Source organism: Choloepus didactylus, chromosome 19 (genome assembly GCF_015220235.1).
Source record: "Choloepus didactylus isolate mChoDid1 chromosome 19, mChoDid1.pri, whole genome shotgun sequence".
In the NCBI taxonomy this organism is placed as follows: Eukaryota; Metazoa; Chordata; class Mammalia; order Pilosa; family Megalonychidae; genus Choloepus; species Choloepus didactylus.
The window spans coordinates 65379580-65393597 of record NC_051325.1 but is presented as its reverse complement, the minus strand read 5'-3'; positions in this window follow the sequence as shown (position 1 = coordinate 65393597).

Here is a 14018-nt window from a genome sequence, read left to right as displayed (position 1 = left end):
AGTGCTTCTGTGTGTGCCTATGTGTGCATGTGGTGGTTAGCTGTGTGGAAGGGTTTGTGTGTGCAATTGTGTGTCTGTGAGTGTAAGCATGCGACCGTGTGTCTGAGTGTGAGCGTGCCATCGTGTAAATGTGTGGTTGTGTAAGTGTCTGTGGTGACCAGGTGGCCCCTCAGGGGCAGGGATCGCATTTCCATCCTGGACCTGCCCCCACTGCGGTGGACAAGGACCCTCAGCCCGGTGGAGGCTCAGGTGGTTTCCTTTCTTTTCACTTTTAACAGGCTACTGAGGTATGACTCACACAAAGCCCACACTCTGATGAGTTTTGTCGGGTGTGTACACCTGTGACACTATCGCCACAGTCGAGATAATGAACAGACCCACCACCGACAGCCCCAGGTGCCCTCTGCATTCGGAGTTTCGTTTGCTTATCATTGAGTCTGAGAAGTTCCTTATGCAGCCTGAATACGAGTCCCTTATCAGATGGATGATGTAATTTCTCCCAGCTCTGGCTTGTCTTTCATTCTCTTAGTAATGTCTTTGAGGAGGACAAGTTTTAATTCTGATGAAGCCCAATTTGTCAGTCATTCTTTTACGGATTGGGCTTCCAGTGTCTTACCTGAGAAATCTTTGCCTAACACAAGGTCACAAAGGTTTTCCCCCAGGTTTTTGTCTAGATATTTGATTTGGTATTTTACATTTAGGTCTTTGATCTGTTTTGAGTTAATTTTTGTGTATGGTACAGAGAGTTGACTACAGCTTTGAGGTTTATTATTTCCTTTTCCTGCCCACTTTGGGTTTAATTTGCTCTTCCTTATCTAGTTTCTTAAAGTGGAAGCTGAAGTCATTGATTTAAGATCTTTCTTCTTTTCTAATACAGATAGATAGTGATGTAAATTCCCCCAAGTACTGTTTTAGAAGCATCCCAAATATTCTTAAATGTATTTTCATTTTTATTCAGTTCAAAATGCTTTCTCATTTTGTCCTTTAATTTCTTCTTCAGCCCATGGGTTTTTTTTCAGAAGTGTGTCATATGTTTTCCAAATGTTGAGGTTTTTCCAGAGATCTTTCTGTTATTATTTCTAATTTAACTCCATTGTGTTCTGAGAATAGATTTTGTATGACTTTGATCTTTTAAATTGATGGAGACTTGTTTTACAGCCCAGTATACGACCTGTCTTGGTAAAGATTTGTGTGCGCTTGCAAGGTTTGGGGTGGAATATTCTGGAAATGTGAATTAGGTTAAGTTGGCTGAGAGTGTAGTTCAAATCTTCAAAATCCTTACTGATTTTCTGTCTTGTACAATCAATTACTGAGGGGGGGAGTTGAGACCCCTGGCTATAATTGTGGATTTGTCTGTTCCTTCCTGAGACTTTATCAGTTTTTGCTTCATATATTTTGAAGCTCTGTTATTCAGTGAATAAATGTTTAGAACTTTTACATCCTCTTGTGAGTTGACCCCTATCATGATGAAATAAAGATTCCTGTACAATCTGTGCTGTGAAACCTACTTTGTCCCATTTAATGAGAGCCTTTCTTTTGATTAGTGTCAGCGTGGCACATCTTTTCCCTACTTTTATGTCTGATGTACTTGTGTCTTTATAGTTGAAGTGAATTTCTTAGAGACAGTCTATGGTTGGGTCTTTTTATTTTTATCCAATCTAACCATCTTTGCCTTTAAATTAGAGTAATCACACAATATAGACAGCCCTGTTTAGGTTCTAATGAATTGGAATAGTGAGCAGTAAATATCTGAAACTATCAAACTACAGCCCAGAACCCTTGAATCTTGAAGATGATTGTATAAGAATTTAGCTTATGAGGGGTGACAATGTGATGGGGAAAGCCATATGGACCACATTCCCCTTTGTCTAGGGTATGGATGGATGAGTAGAAAAATGGGGGCAAAAAAAAAAAAAAGCACCCAGTGTTCTTTTTTCTTTAATTGATCTTTTTCATTTTAATTTTAAGTTTATTACCTTTGTGTATGTGGTAATGAAAATGTTCAAAAATTAATTTTGGTGATGGACGCACAACCATATGGTGGTACTGTGAACAATTGATTGTACACTTTATATGACTGCACGGTATGTGAATGTATCACAATAAAATTGACTTATTTAAAAAAAATAAAAGAAACCTAAAAAAAAAAAATTAGAGTAATCAGACCATTTACATTTAATGAGATTATAGAGGTGTTGCATTTAAATCTAAATCTTTCTATTTGATTTGTTTTCTATTTGTACTGTGTTCTTTGTTCCCCTTTTCCTCTTTTTCTGATTTCTCTTGGGTTAATTTAATAATTGTTTGATTCCATTTTATCTCCTTTGCTGTGTTATTACATGTAACTCTTTGTTTTTGGTATTTTAGCAGCAGCTCTAGTGTCTGGGATAAAGTATGTATCTTTAACTGATCACAGCCCACCTTCAAGTGCTAGAGTGCCATTTTATAGACAGCGAGAACCTTACACTGTTGCACCTCCATTTCTGCCCCCCAGCCTTTATACTGCTGTTGTCGCACATATTACTTTAACATGGTATAAAACCCACACTATGTTAACTTCTTTGTTTAAGCAATCAGTTATCTTTTTAAGAGATTTAAATCAGGGTAAATCACATATTTCCCACACAGTTAGCACTTCAGGAGCTCTTGGTCCCTGTGTAGACCCAGGTGTCCCTCTGGGATCACTTCCTTCTGCCTGAAGGACTTCCTTGGATGAATTCTTTCTGCTTCCGACTGGCTTAGGAGCTCCCAGTGTGCAGGGGAGAGACCCCCACCCTCTGTCCCGGGGGTCGTGTGGGGAGGCAGGTGCCGGGGAGGTCACCATCTCCTGCTATCACGGTGGCCCTTTCGTGGATGCGATTCTCTGCCCCGTCACCTCCCATGAGGATTCTCCACCATGAGGCAGGGGCTTGCACAACACTGCAAATTGTGTCCACGATCTCTGTGGAGACACAGCTAGTCTGTCGGCCACGGCAAGCCTGCTTACCAAGCTACTGCACTGCACCCCGTGGCCCCATTTCCCTCTAGTAATACACTGGCAAGGTACCCACCTCTGGGAAGAGCCAACAATTTGTGGGTGTGTTTACTTTTCTCTTTTCACTTTAAACTGAATTCTACTGGCACTCATGTAAGCCAGATTTCAGGAAGAAAATGGGAAAGTCGCATGTTTTCCACTCAATCCACAGTCATTTATTAGTGCCTACCCGTGCCAACAAGGCTCTGCAGCTTGGAAATGTGGGACCAGACACGGCAGACACAGTCCTGCTGCAGGAATTGATGCACACGTGGAGGCTTTGCCTCTGACCGGGGAGAGCAAGAAAATGCCGAAGGTTAATCACAGCACAGAGCGGGTCCACCTGGGGATCCCTGAAGAGGCCCGAGTCAGGTGGGATACAGTGACCCCTCCAGGCTGGAGGAGCCCTCACCCTCCTGGCGGGGAGCCGGGACTCAAGTTTGACAAAGCCTCCTGCCCCCAAATCTGGGGATGAGCCAGAGAGAGAACCCCAGCTTCCAGTTCGGAGTCAGATGCTGTTCTGACATTCCAGACCCAGAAAGCCAGACCCATCGAGGCTCAGTGGAATCCCGAGCGCTGTCCGGGGTGCTGAACGGCGCCTCTCGGGCCCTGCCTGCAGGAAGCTTGGCCATCCCCAGCCGGGAGGTGGGGGGCAGCAGAGCCGAGGTCTCTCGGGGTCTCAACACCCCAATTATCCAGCGTTATGGCTCCTACCCAGCAGCTGCATTCTCCTAGGCGATAGATTCCATTGCCATGAACTCCCAGGAACTTTGCAAATCATTTTTTCCCTGTTGGAATGTGTGTGTACTAGATTCTATTGCATTTAATAAAAGGGAAAATAAATGGGTAGTAGGCTGGAAGTTGGGCTGCCATTGGACTCTTCTAGCTCTCCAGCCTCATGGAGCATACAGTCTAGTGGGAGATAAGACCTCAAGTATCATCACATGAATAAATGTGCGATTACATCTGTGATCAGAGCGTCAAAGAGGAAATGCATAAAGCAGGGGCACCTGGCTTAGTCTGGGCAGCAGGGAAGGCTTTCCTGAACAGGTGGCATTTGAGCTGAAGGGAGATGGATTGTGCTGGGGTTATTGGGATAGACTTTCTCACAAGATGTGGCTCTGTTTTAGAACAATAACTAGAGACACTAGGAAGAGGAGTCGGGCCCCCTACCTTTCAACCTGGAGGTCACCTGACTGGTCTCTGCTTCTGAGTGTTCACCTGTGGGGTCTCCGTGAAGACTAGGATTTGACCTGGGGGTGGACAGCAGGTCTCAGACGAGCAGCCTGCCTCAGATGAGCCCTTTCCTGAGCAGGGACTTCGTTCACTGCCACCACCCACTGCAGTTCTTGTCCCAAGTGCATCTCGGTCTCTTCTCCCACGAGGCTGACCTCCACTCAGGGTCAGGAGACAACATTTTAATAACTTTCGATTCATCACATTTCTTTGTGTTTAGGAAGGATTTCCCCCTCAAACTGCTTTTCTCCTTCTGTTACCTCATTTGACTTTTCATCATCTTCCCAACAGGTTGGCTGACCAAGAACCATTATCCCCACATAAAGATCTGTCCAGAGCTGGGCTGGGACCCAATCAGGTTTCCTAGGGAGCCTCCAGTCAATAACAGATACACAGGAGTGTGTGTGTGCATGTGTGTGTGTGTGTGTGTGTGAGAGACGGGAGGTGGCTTTAGCCATCTGGCTCTGCCAAGACGCTGAGTAAGAACTTCCTACCCGGCATCATCACCATCTTCATCCCCATCTCTTAGACATCTGTATGGGGAGTCTTGCTTGGAGAATTCATGATAATGTGTAAAACCAAAACAGATCATTTGCTTTGCACCCCAGTCTCCATCAACACATGCAGAAGAGTCACGCTGATTCAAAGCTCACAGCTCTCGCATTCCCTGCCTCAAAACACTGCTCCCCCCACAAGCCTGAGAAGTCATAACAAGACGTTGTCATAAAGAGGGTTGAAGCAGCTCCAAGAAGTCAGGGTTCCCGCCACCAATCCCAACCCTTATGGAAGGCTCCAGGAGGGTTTGTTGAGATATGTTCAAGTGCTCTGAAAATTGTAATGTTGGAAGATGCCTATTATTGGGAAATGTCACTGCAGATTAAACCTGCAGGCTCCACCAGCCTCCCTCGGGCCTTGCCCTCTCACCGATTCTGGCTGAGTCCCACCGGCCACCTCTGCTCCCTGCCGGGCTTTCTCCAAAGCTGCAGAGGGCCAGGGGGTAGCTTGACCCACAGCCGGCAGTCGGGCCCAAATACCCCTCGGTGGGATAACTGAGGGGTGCATCCTACCTGGTTTCCAGGGCCCCCCAGTTGCTGTCGGCTCATGCTGCATTCTCCTAGGCGATAGATTCCATTGCCGTGAACTCCCAGGAACTTTGCAAATCATTTTTTCCCTGTTGAAATGTGTGTGTACTAGATTCTATTGCATTTAATAAAAGGGAAAATAAATGGGTAGTAGGCTGGAAGTTGGGCTGCCATTGGACTCTTCTAGCTCTCCAGCCTCATGGAGCATACAGTCTAGTGGGAGATAAGACCTCAAGTATCATCACATGAATAAATGTGCGATTTATTCATCTGTTTCCCTTCTGTCTCACATCTCCACCCCCCCCAACCCGATTTCCTAATATCACTCCCCTAAAACCAAGTTGCTCGTCAAGCTGCATCCCTGGGATCCAAACCAAGAAGTAGGTCTCAGGTGTCAATTCCGAAAGTGTTGCAGACAGGAACAGTATAGAAGTGCCCAGGAATCTAGCACCGTCTCATTCTCCAACTGCCAGTCCCGCCCTGAACAATGACAGAGCTTCTTGCTGCAAGTAAGTGTGTGGACTTAGCACTGCCTGTCCGATCTCACTCCCAGTTCTGACTTCTGAAGGCGCACTTCATTCTTCTCAAGTGCTGATGACTCCTTAGCTAGACTTTTATCCAGAAGCAATTTTACATTCTGAAGTATCATTACTCCAGTTTAAAAGTCCTGGTCCTCAACAGCAAAAACATTTCCAAGTTTATCATGACACCTTTTTTTATCTGCTAAAGGAAGGGAGGGAGGGAGGGAGGGAAAGAAAGATCTCATTGGAAACAGATGTGGAAGCTCAATTTGGAATCGTCAACTCATTAATTACATGAAAATCTTAAACTTCTCACAATTACTTTGAAAGAGGATGAAAGACATGCCGAGGTCAAGAGCAGCTGAGCTGAGTGAAACAAGACAAAGGAGGTGTTTTTGGAGAAGGCCCCCTGGCCAGAATTGGCACAATTCACTGCACGCAAAGGGAGGCAGAGGTGTGGGGCAATTGTTTTGAGATGTGAGGCTCCCCTAAGCCCTCCAGCCTGGTAGAAACAGATAATGCTCTGGTCCGTCTCAGTTCCACAGAGTAAGGGGCTCACAGTGGCATTTGGGGGCCCCCTTTGCTCTGCCTGATTCCAACCCTGCTGGACACAGCGGGACACAGAGGGAACACGCTGATTCTCTGGGTCTGCAAGGCACAGCTCTATCCTGAGCCAAGTCCCACGGGAGAGAGCCAGCTCGAGGACAGGTCCGGGATTGGGGCTACTGGGAGGGCCGGTGCCAGACCCCCACCCCACCCCCACATGCAGCAGGAGCACCCCCTGTTGGCTCCCATCCTGGGTTTGACACCCCATCAATCACCAGGAACTCACGAGGTCTCAGCAGACTGGAGGCTCAGCTCAACGGCAGTTACACTGAGATCCAGTGACGCTGCCTGTGGCCTGCAGACGGGGCTCTGGAGTCAGGCAGGGGTCTGATAGCCGCCCTGGGGCCGAGGTCCCTCTCGGCGTCCTCCCGGCGCGCTCGCAGTGTCCACAGAGGTGCTGGGCCCCGTGTCTGCTTCAAGGATCCTGGTCGGGATCAGGGCGACAGTAAAAGCTGTGGTCGTGAGGGGCCCAGGACCCAGCCCCAGCCCAGCCCCGGCCCACAGCCAGCCAGTAGCACTCCCAGGAGCTTGTCAGAAATGCAGAAGTGAGCCTCTGCACCGGCACCCACATTTGACAGGATCTGCAGGGGCTCGCAGGCCCTTCTCTGCAGCCACCCTCCACCTGCCCAGCCCTGGTACAATGAGCAGGCCGCTGCTCCAGCCTGGTTCCTTCCAGGTGGTTCCTGTGCAGGGGGGCCTCCCCGGCTCCCATCTGCTGCCCCCGTCGCAGGGCCACCCCAGCTGCGGCGGTGTTGGACCAGCATGCTCCTGGAGGCAGGCCTGGCCCCTCCCACCCAGGTCCACCCCTGGGTCCCAGACGGGCTCTGTGACGCCCCTCAGCTGGGGGTCGGGGCCTGAGCCTCCACTGTGCCCTTTGGGTGTCATAGTCTGATTAAACCACAGCACTTTAGCATGGCGGGAAATGGGATTTGCATAATTTGAAATTTGAGGAAAATCTCTAAATACTTTAATTTTGATGGAAACTTTCCACCACTGACATGTGTCTACACCTATAATTTCAGTTGACAAATTGCTGTAATTTCTCCTGTTTCTTGTCCTCTTGAAGATTGCCAGTTGCAGGGTGAGCTGCCATGGAAAGAGGAAGGGAGAGGGGTACAGGGGTCTGGGGGCCCCACGAGGCCTCGGAGGGTGACCCGGCAGCCACAGACGCGGGGGGAGAGTTGGGGCTCAGCAGGGGCACGTTGTCAGAGCCGCCCCGAGCTCCAAATGGAGGGCACAGGGCCACACATGCACACACTCACACCCACAGGCTCCCTCACACAGGCTCACACTCACACACCCATGCACACACACTCACACTCACACACACACCCCCACATGCACATACACTGGAGTGAGAGAGCATCTCAAACTTTCCACCATCCGTCCTGACACGCTGGTTGACCCAGCTGAGGGACAATGGGAGTAGGGACGTCCCCAGAAAAAGTGGATGATGGACACCGCCTGCCCCCCCCACACTTCCCAAGAGGGAGCCACACCCACTCCCCACTCACCCCACCTGCTCCTGGAAGCCAGTGCCTGGGACTGGGTGGCAGGAGGCTGCCCCTGCTCACCTGTCACCTGTCACCTGTCACCTGCTCACCTGTCACCTGTCACCTGCCCACCTGCCGTGCAGTCTCGTGGCCTGTGCCATCCCCTCAGTCTCCAGGACAGCCGCGGTCCAGGGCTCACGGCACACGTACCCCCCCACACACACACACACACAGCAGGAGCAGCAGCTCTGTCCCGTCCGGCACCCCACCTGGGCCCTCACCCCAAACTTCGCCGTGGCCCTGCTCGCGACTCGGGCTCAGCGCACAGGGAGCTCCATGGACAGGTGCCGGCCCCTAGCCGCCTCCCCAGCCTCTGCGGGGCACTGACCCCTCTACTCTCCCCACCCCAGGCAGCCCCCAGGCTCCACTTCCTCCAGCCTCCCCCCAGACCCTGTGAGTAGAGCAGCCACAGGTGGGCCAGCCTTGAATCGAGCCCTCATCCCGGGGGGCCACACATCCTGGCCCAAGGGGGCACAAAGGCCTGGTCCAGCCTCCACCTGCTCCCCACACTGGAGACACACTTTCAAATCGGAAAGTACAAGTTTGAGGCACCTGCTGGGGGAGGGCCTCCCCCAGAGCCTGGGAAGGGGGGAGGGGGAGGGAGGGGAAGGGAGGAAGGGGGGAGGGGTGGGCCGGACAAGCGGGGTCCCTCCCTCTCTGGGGGCTGCCCTCGCCCCTCCCCAGTCCCCCCTCCGCCTGCACCTCCGCCTCCGGGGTAGCCGATTGGTTGGACACACACCCCTGAAGGAAACGAAAGGGTGTAGGCACGAGGGGACGTCTGTGTCCTGACCGTGTCCACGGCTTCACGCGTGCACAGCTGTCGACTCATCGAAGTGTACATCTTATATGTGTGTGGTTTATTCTGCTTACCTTATTTCTCAGTAATCAAGTGGATACAGAAGAAAAGAGGCTCCCCAAGTGTGACACTGTTAATGTCCCTGCCGTCCCCTCCTGGTGGTCACCGACTCCTTCCCAGAAGCAGGTGCCTCGCATGGGCCACCTGGGCACAGGTACACTCCAGAAGGGACACAGGTGCCCCTCACCTAACTGCACCAGTGTCAGCGACACACACAGGCTCACTGCAAACCAACTTCCCACACACCCCAAACACACACACGTGGCCGCACGCCCGTGTCCCCTCACAGGGTGTCTGCAGCTCCGAGGACACTCAGGCCCTAGAGCTCTGTGAACGCAGAGCCCGGGGGTCCCACAGGCCTGCGAGAAGCCCCTGGAGGGGAGGGTGAGGACTGGCAGGGTGAGGACTGGCGCCCACTGCTCTGACCCCTTCGCTGGGGGCCCTGCAGCGTGGCCACCCTGGGGTCCCACGGCCCTGGGACCCTCCACCTGCCCCGGGCGCCACCTCTCCACCTTCCCAAGGGAGGGGGCTGTGTGGGGGGCACCAGCTCATACGGAAACTCAGGACCTGCCGCCGCCCCTCCCATCTGGCTGGCGAGGGGGCTCCCTAAGGCCCCCACACACAGGGCAGCCCCTGAGGCCACAGCTCCCACACCAGACCACAGCCCCAGTGGAACTCCATTCCCCCAAATCCTGGGGCACCAGGCTTCGGACTGCCTTCAAGTGCCAGCTGGGGGCTCGTAACCCCCAGAGTGGGGCTCAGGTTGGGGTTCGGGGCTGCCCAGGGGATCGCACAGGTGGCAGACTGCCCAGGGGGAGGACTTGCAGAGGTCACGGTGGGTGTCTCTCAGTCCTGGGGCCCTCACCCGGCTCTGCGCCCACCCTCTCTTCCTGCCCCTGCCTGGGCGTGGTCGTGGGGGTGAGAACTGGGAGCAGCGTGGGGCCGTGATCCAGGACCCTCCCCCAAATCCGGCCCCGCTCTCCTGCCAGCCTTCGTCACAGGCACAAGCCTCTCCACCTCTCGGGGGGGCCGAGGGCTGCTGGGGGTTGCAGAGGGGGCTGCCGGGAGTCGTGAAGAGGGTCTACCGCCCAGGCCCCACCACCGGTCACCGAGGCCGGGCGGCCAGGAAACATTTGTTCTGGAATCCTGGAGAATCCCCACAGCTTGCAGGCGCTTGCACGGGAAGGGCCCCCCAGAGACCCTGAATCGCCTTTAGGACCCCTCCCACAGTCCACAGTGTCTCGCCAGCAGCCCCCTGCAAGCCCTGGAGCCCCCGGCTGCCCAGCTCAGGCCCCGCACAGTCCCCGACTTCCTCTCCTGTGCTGGGTGCAGTGAGAGCTTATAATTAATTTCCTTTTCAGTAAAAGGCAAAGCTATTTTTGAAGTGCACGCCTGACCGAATTAACGAAATGTTAGACAATTAAAGGCCCTTTTCATTTTTTCAGGTCCTTTAAAATGCACATTTAATTTAATTTGTTCTGTTTTTCATCCTGAACACATGCCCTGACTGTGGCTAAGCCGTGTCATGTCACCGCGCCACTGCAGCCGGGCCTGATGTCGTAGCTGAGGTGCGGTCAGGCCCTGCCCGGCTGTCCCCGCTGCCCGACTTAACCCGGACTCGTTTGCTGTTCGCCTGCCGGGAGCTGGAAGCAGCCACGGTGCTTCTCTCCTGTCGCCGGGAGGACAGCCCACGCCGGGGGCAGAGAGAAGGGTGAGGGTCGTCGTGAGGAGAAGCGGCCCCAGAGGGTCCTGGATGGGGGCTCCGGCCGTGGATGGTGCCAGGGTCCGGGGAGGCCACAGTGCGTGTCAGGGGTTTGAGGGTCAGTGGGTCACGGACAGGTTGGGGCTGGGCCAGGGCTGGGGCCGGGGCTGCGGCTGGGGCGGCTTGGCTCGGCCCCTCGACCCTCGGGCCTTGACGGGGGCTCCCAGCCTGGCCCCCTGTTCCTGGAATCCCCTCGGCAGCCCCTCGCTCCCATAGTGATATTTGGGTCTAACCTCCGGTCACGGCTGAAGCCAGAGGCCGGCAAACTCCCGGGAGAGGCTGGAGCTGAGCAGGAGGCTGCAGTTCCCGTGTGTCCAGGAAGCTCCCCCAAGGGATGCACTCGGGAGCCCTTCGCCTCTCCCTCTCTGTCTCTCTGCCTCTCTGTCTGTCTGTTTGTCACACACCCTGACATTGTAATAGTACAGACAAACACTCCCTATGATCCCCGTTAAGATTTCTGAAGAAACAAACACACAGCAGAAACTCACGGAACGGGGAGATGTCGCTTCTGCTGCGCAGAGCTGGCCCTTCCTTCCCAGCTCAGGTGCAGGACGCCTCGAAGGCTGGCTCGGGGGCTCCAGGGCTGGCCAGGTGGTGCCTCCCACCTCCCGGGAGGAGGAGGAGAAGGCTGCTTGGGCCTTGCACTCTGCACCTCCAAACGGGGTTCGAAGGGGCTGCCATGAGGAGATAAACGAGGAGACCTGGGTAACAAGGGGACGCAGCCGGTGTGAGGGAGAAGAGTCACCAGCAATGCCCTCCTGCACCTGCACTCGCCACTTGGGGGTTTGCAATCAGCCCTGGCACAGAGCAGGGGCCCCGGGAGCAGCCCCAGTGGAAGGGCAACAGGGCAGAGCAAGTCCACCTCGAGGTACTGCATCCTGGGTGCAAAGTGACGATGACTCCCAACGCCATACCGCACATCCAGCCTGGATGGGCCCCAGACGTGAACCCAGGGAGGCAGCCCCATGCCCCCATTCATAGCGAAGGAGAAGCGCAGAGGGACTGGGCCACCTGCTCAATCGCAGCCAGTGAGGGGCAGAGCCGGGTCCCCAGGCCAGCGGGGACACACCTGCTCACTACATCTGCTCCCCAGGGATGCACCTGGAGGCTGGGACCCAGCCCAGGCCTCAGTGCCAGGACCTCAGGCTCAGGATGGCCCAGCCTGGGACAAGGTGAGGTGCCGTGGGGACAACGTGGCTGGATTCTGGATCCAAAAACACCCAACAAAACCCTTCGAGCAGCGGAGAAGGAAGAGCAGGACCCCAACTCGCCATGTGCCCTGCCTTAGCTGCTGCCGCTGCTCTAGTGTCCCGGGATCTGCTTTCGTGCCCAGCAGCTCCCAGGGCAAACACCCCTCACTGGATAAGCCACAGAAACTCGTCCTCTCATTCTGGGGGTCAGAATCTGCTCTCTACAGGGGACGGTCCTCTCGTGCCCCTCCCAGGTGCCGGCGGCCCCGGGCCTGCTTTGACTGGGGCTGTGGTGCCCCCAGCTCTGCCTCTGACTCCACACGGCCGTCCCCTGTCTGTCTACCCTCTGTCCTGCTGTCCCTCGTAAGGACGTCGTCACTGGAGCCAAGGACCCTGGATAACGCAGGGTGTTGGCTTTGCCTCGAGACCCTTCATCGCATCTGCAAAGACTCTTTTTCCAAAAGTCACAGATATCTTTTGGGGGCTATTGTGCAACCCACTACCAGTACCAACCAGGTATTTCTGCAGATGCGAGTGCGGACGGGAGGTGATGCTGACTTGCACGGAGAGCACCGGAGAGGTGGACACACGATGCACCAGCAGGACTCAGCGTGAGAGGGTGCAGCTGGAGAACCAGGGGTGGGGGGAGCCACTAGCACCCCAGGGAGCTGGGGGCTCCCAAGGACCCCAGCTGAGCCCTGCACAGGTGGGCAGGGGTCTGGGCCCCACAGAGCCACATCCTGCTCTTCAATGGCCCCTCGGGGCTGCTCCTACCCCTGCAGCTCCCCTCTGTTCTCTGGGCTGGTGCTTCCCTGCAGATCACAGAGAGGACGGAGAAGTGGGAAGGGTAAGGCCCACAGGGCAGCAGTGGGCAGGAGCTGGGCAGGGAGGGCAGCTGAGAGGAGGCTGCTCTCTGCCTCCGTGTTTCTGCAAATCTGCCCAAAGGAGAGGCCACGCAGAAGCAGCCTGCGAGAGGGGATGGTGCTGGCGTTGGGAGCCTCTTGGGGTCCAGGGGGATTTCAGGGTCTGGGGGATTTTGGGGAGCCAGCATGCACCTGATCTGGGAGGCGGGGACGGGGGAGAAGAGTCCCTCGCACCCACCGTGCACTGGGCCCCAAGGAGCCACCGTTGGCTCTGACCCGGCTGGGCTTAGCGGGAGCTCGGAGGCGGCCCCGGTGGCTCTCGGCACAGCAGTGTACGGAGCCAAGGGGTCATTTGGTCCAAGAAAAGATGGACACCCCCAGACAGGACACAGCCGGATCACCGACCCTCAGAGCCGGGAGCTGCTGGGAGGGTCCGGGGCCCCGTCTGGGACCCTCTGGGGGGTCAGAGAACTCGACTGTGGACAAAGATCCTTAAAACTGCACCAGAACACGGGCTGGACCCGGTCCTGTGGGCGCGCGGCCAGAGGCTCTGCCCGGCCCAGCACACGCTGCCCCCACTCACCGGCCGGGCTCCTGCAGCCGCCCAGGGTGCCCCGACCTCTGCCATCGCCCCCAAGTAGCCCAGGCCCGGCCCTCGCGGTGAGGGGCAGCTCTCCCTCCCTGGCTCCTTCCTTCCTGCAAGGCCCCTCCCCACCGGGAAGCCCTCCGGGAATTCCTGAGCCCCCACTCCCCTGCCAGTGACTCTGTCCCCGGCCGCGGTTCGGCCGATTCTTTCTCTGTGGGTGGTGCTGTGCCGTCTGCAGCCTCAGACCCTTGGGCTACCGAGGGAGGCCCTTCTCCGTGGCCCCCGAGCCGCCGAGGGGCTCTGAGGAGAAGCTGTGGGGAAAGCTCTGTCCTCACGGGGCCACCGCGAGCCGCTCGTGTCACCGTCGGGGGAGCCAGCGCGGCTGACGGGTCCTGACCGCGGGTCAGTGGCGTTCTCTGCCACATCCCGCAGGGGTGGTGGGCGGACAAGTGCCGCGCTCCCCAGGAAGGCTCACATAACCCGGACCCCGACACCTCGCAACGTGGCCGACCCCAACGTGAGAGCGTTCACCCCGCCTCGCACACCCCAGGCAGGGCATGGGTGCTGCTGAGTGTACCCTGGTTCCTCCATCTCTGTCGGTCTCCCCACGCCTACCCCTGCTGGCCAGCGGGTCCCATGGAGCTGGGTCCCAATGTGATCTTGGGCTGCGACCCCCGCAAAGCCATGGGGGGGCAGAGGCCCCAGTGGAGAGGAAGGTGCACGGTCTTCCTCATGGCGGGTCCAGCTGTG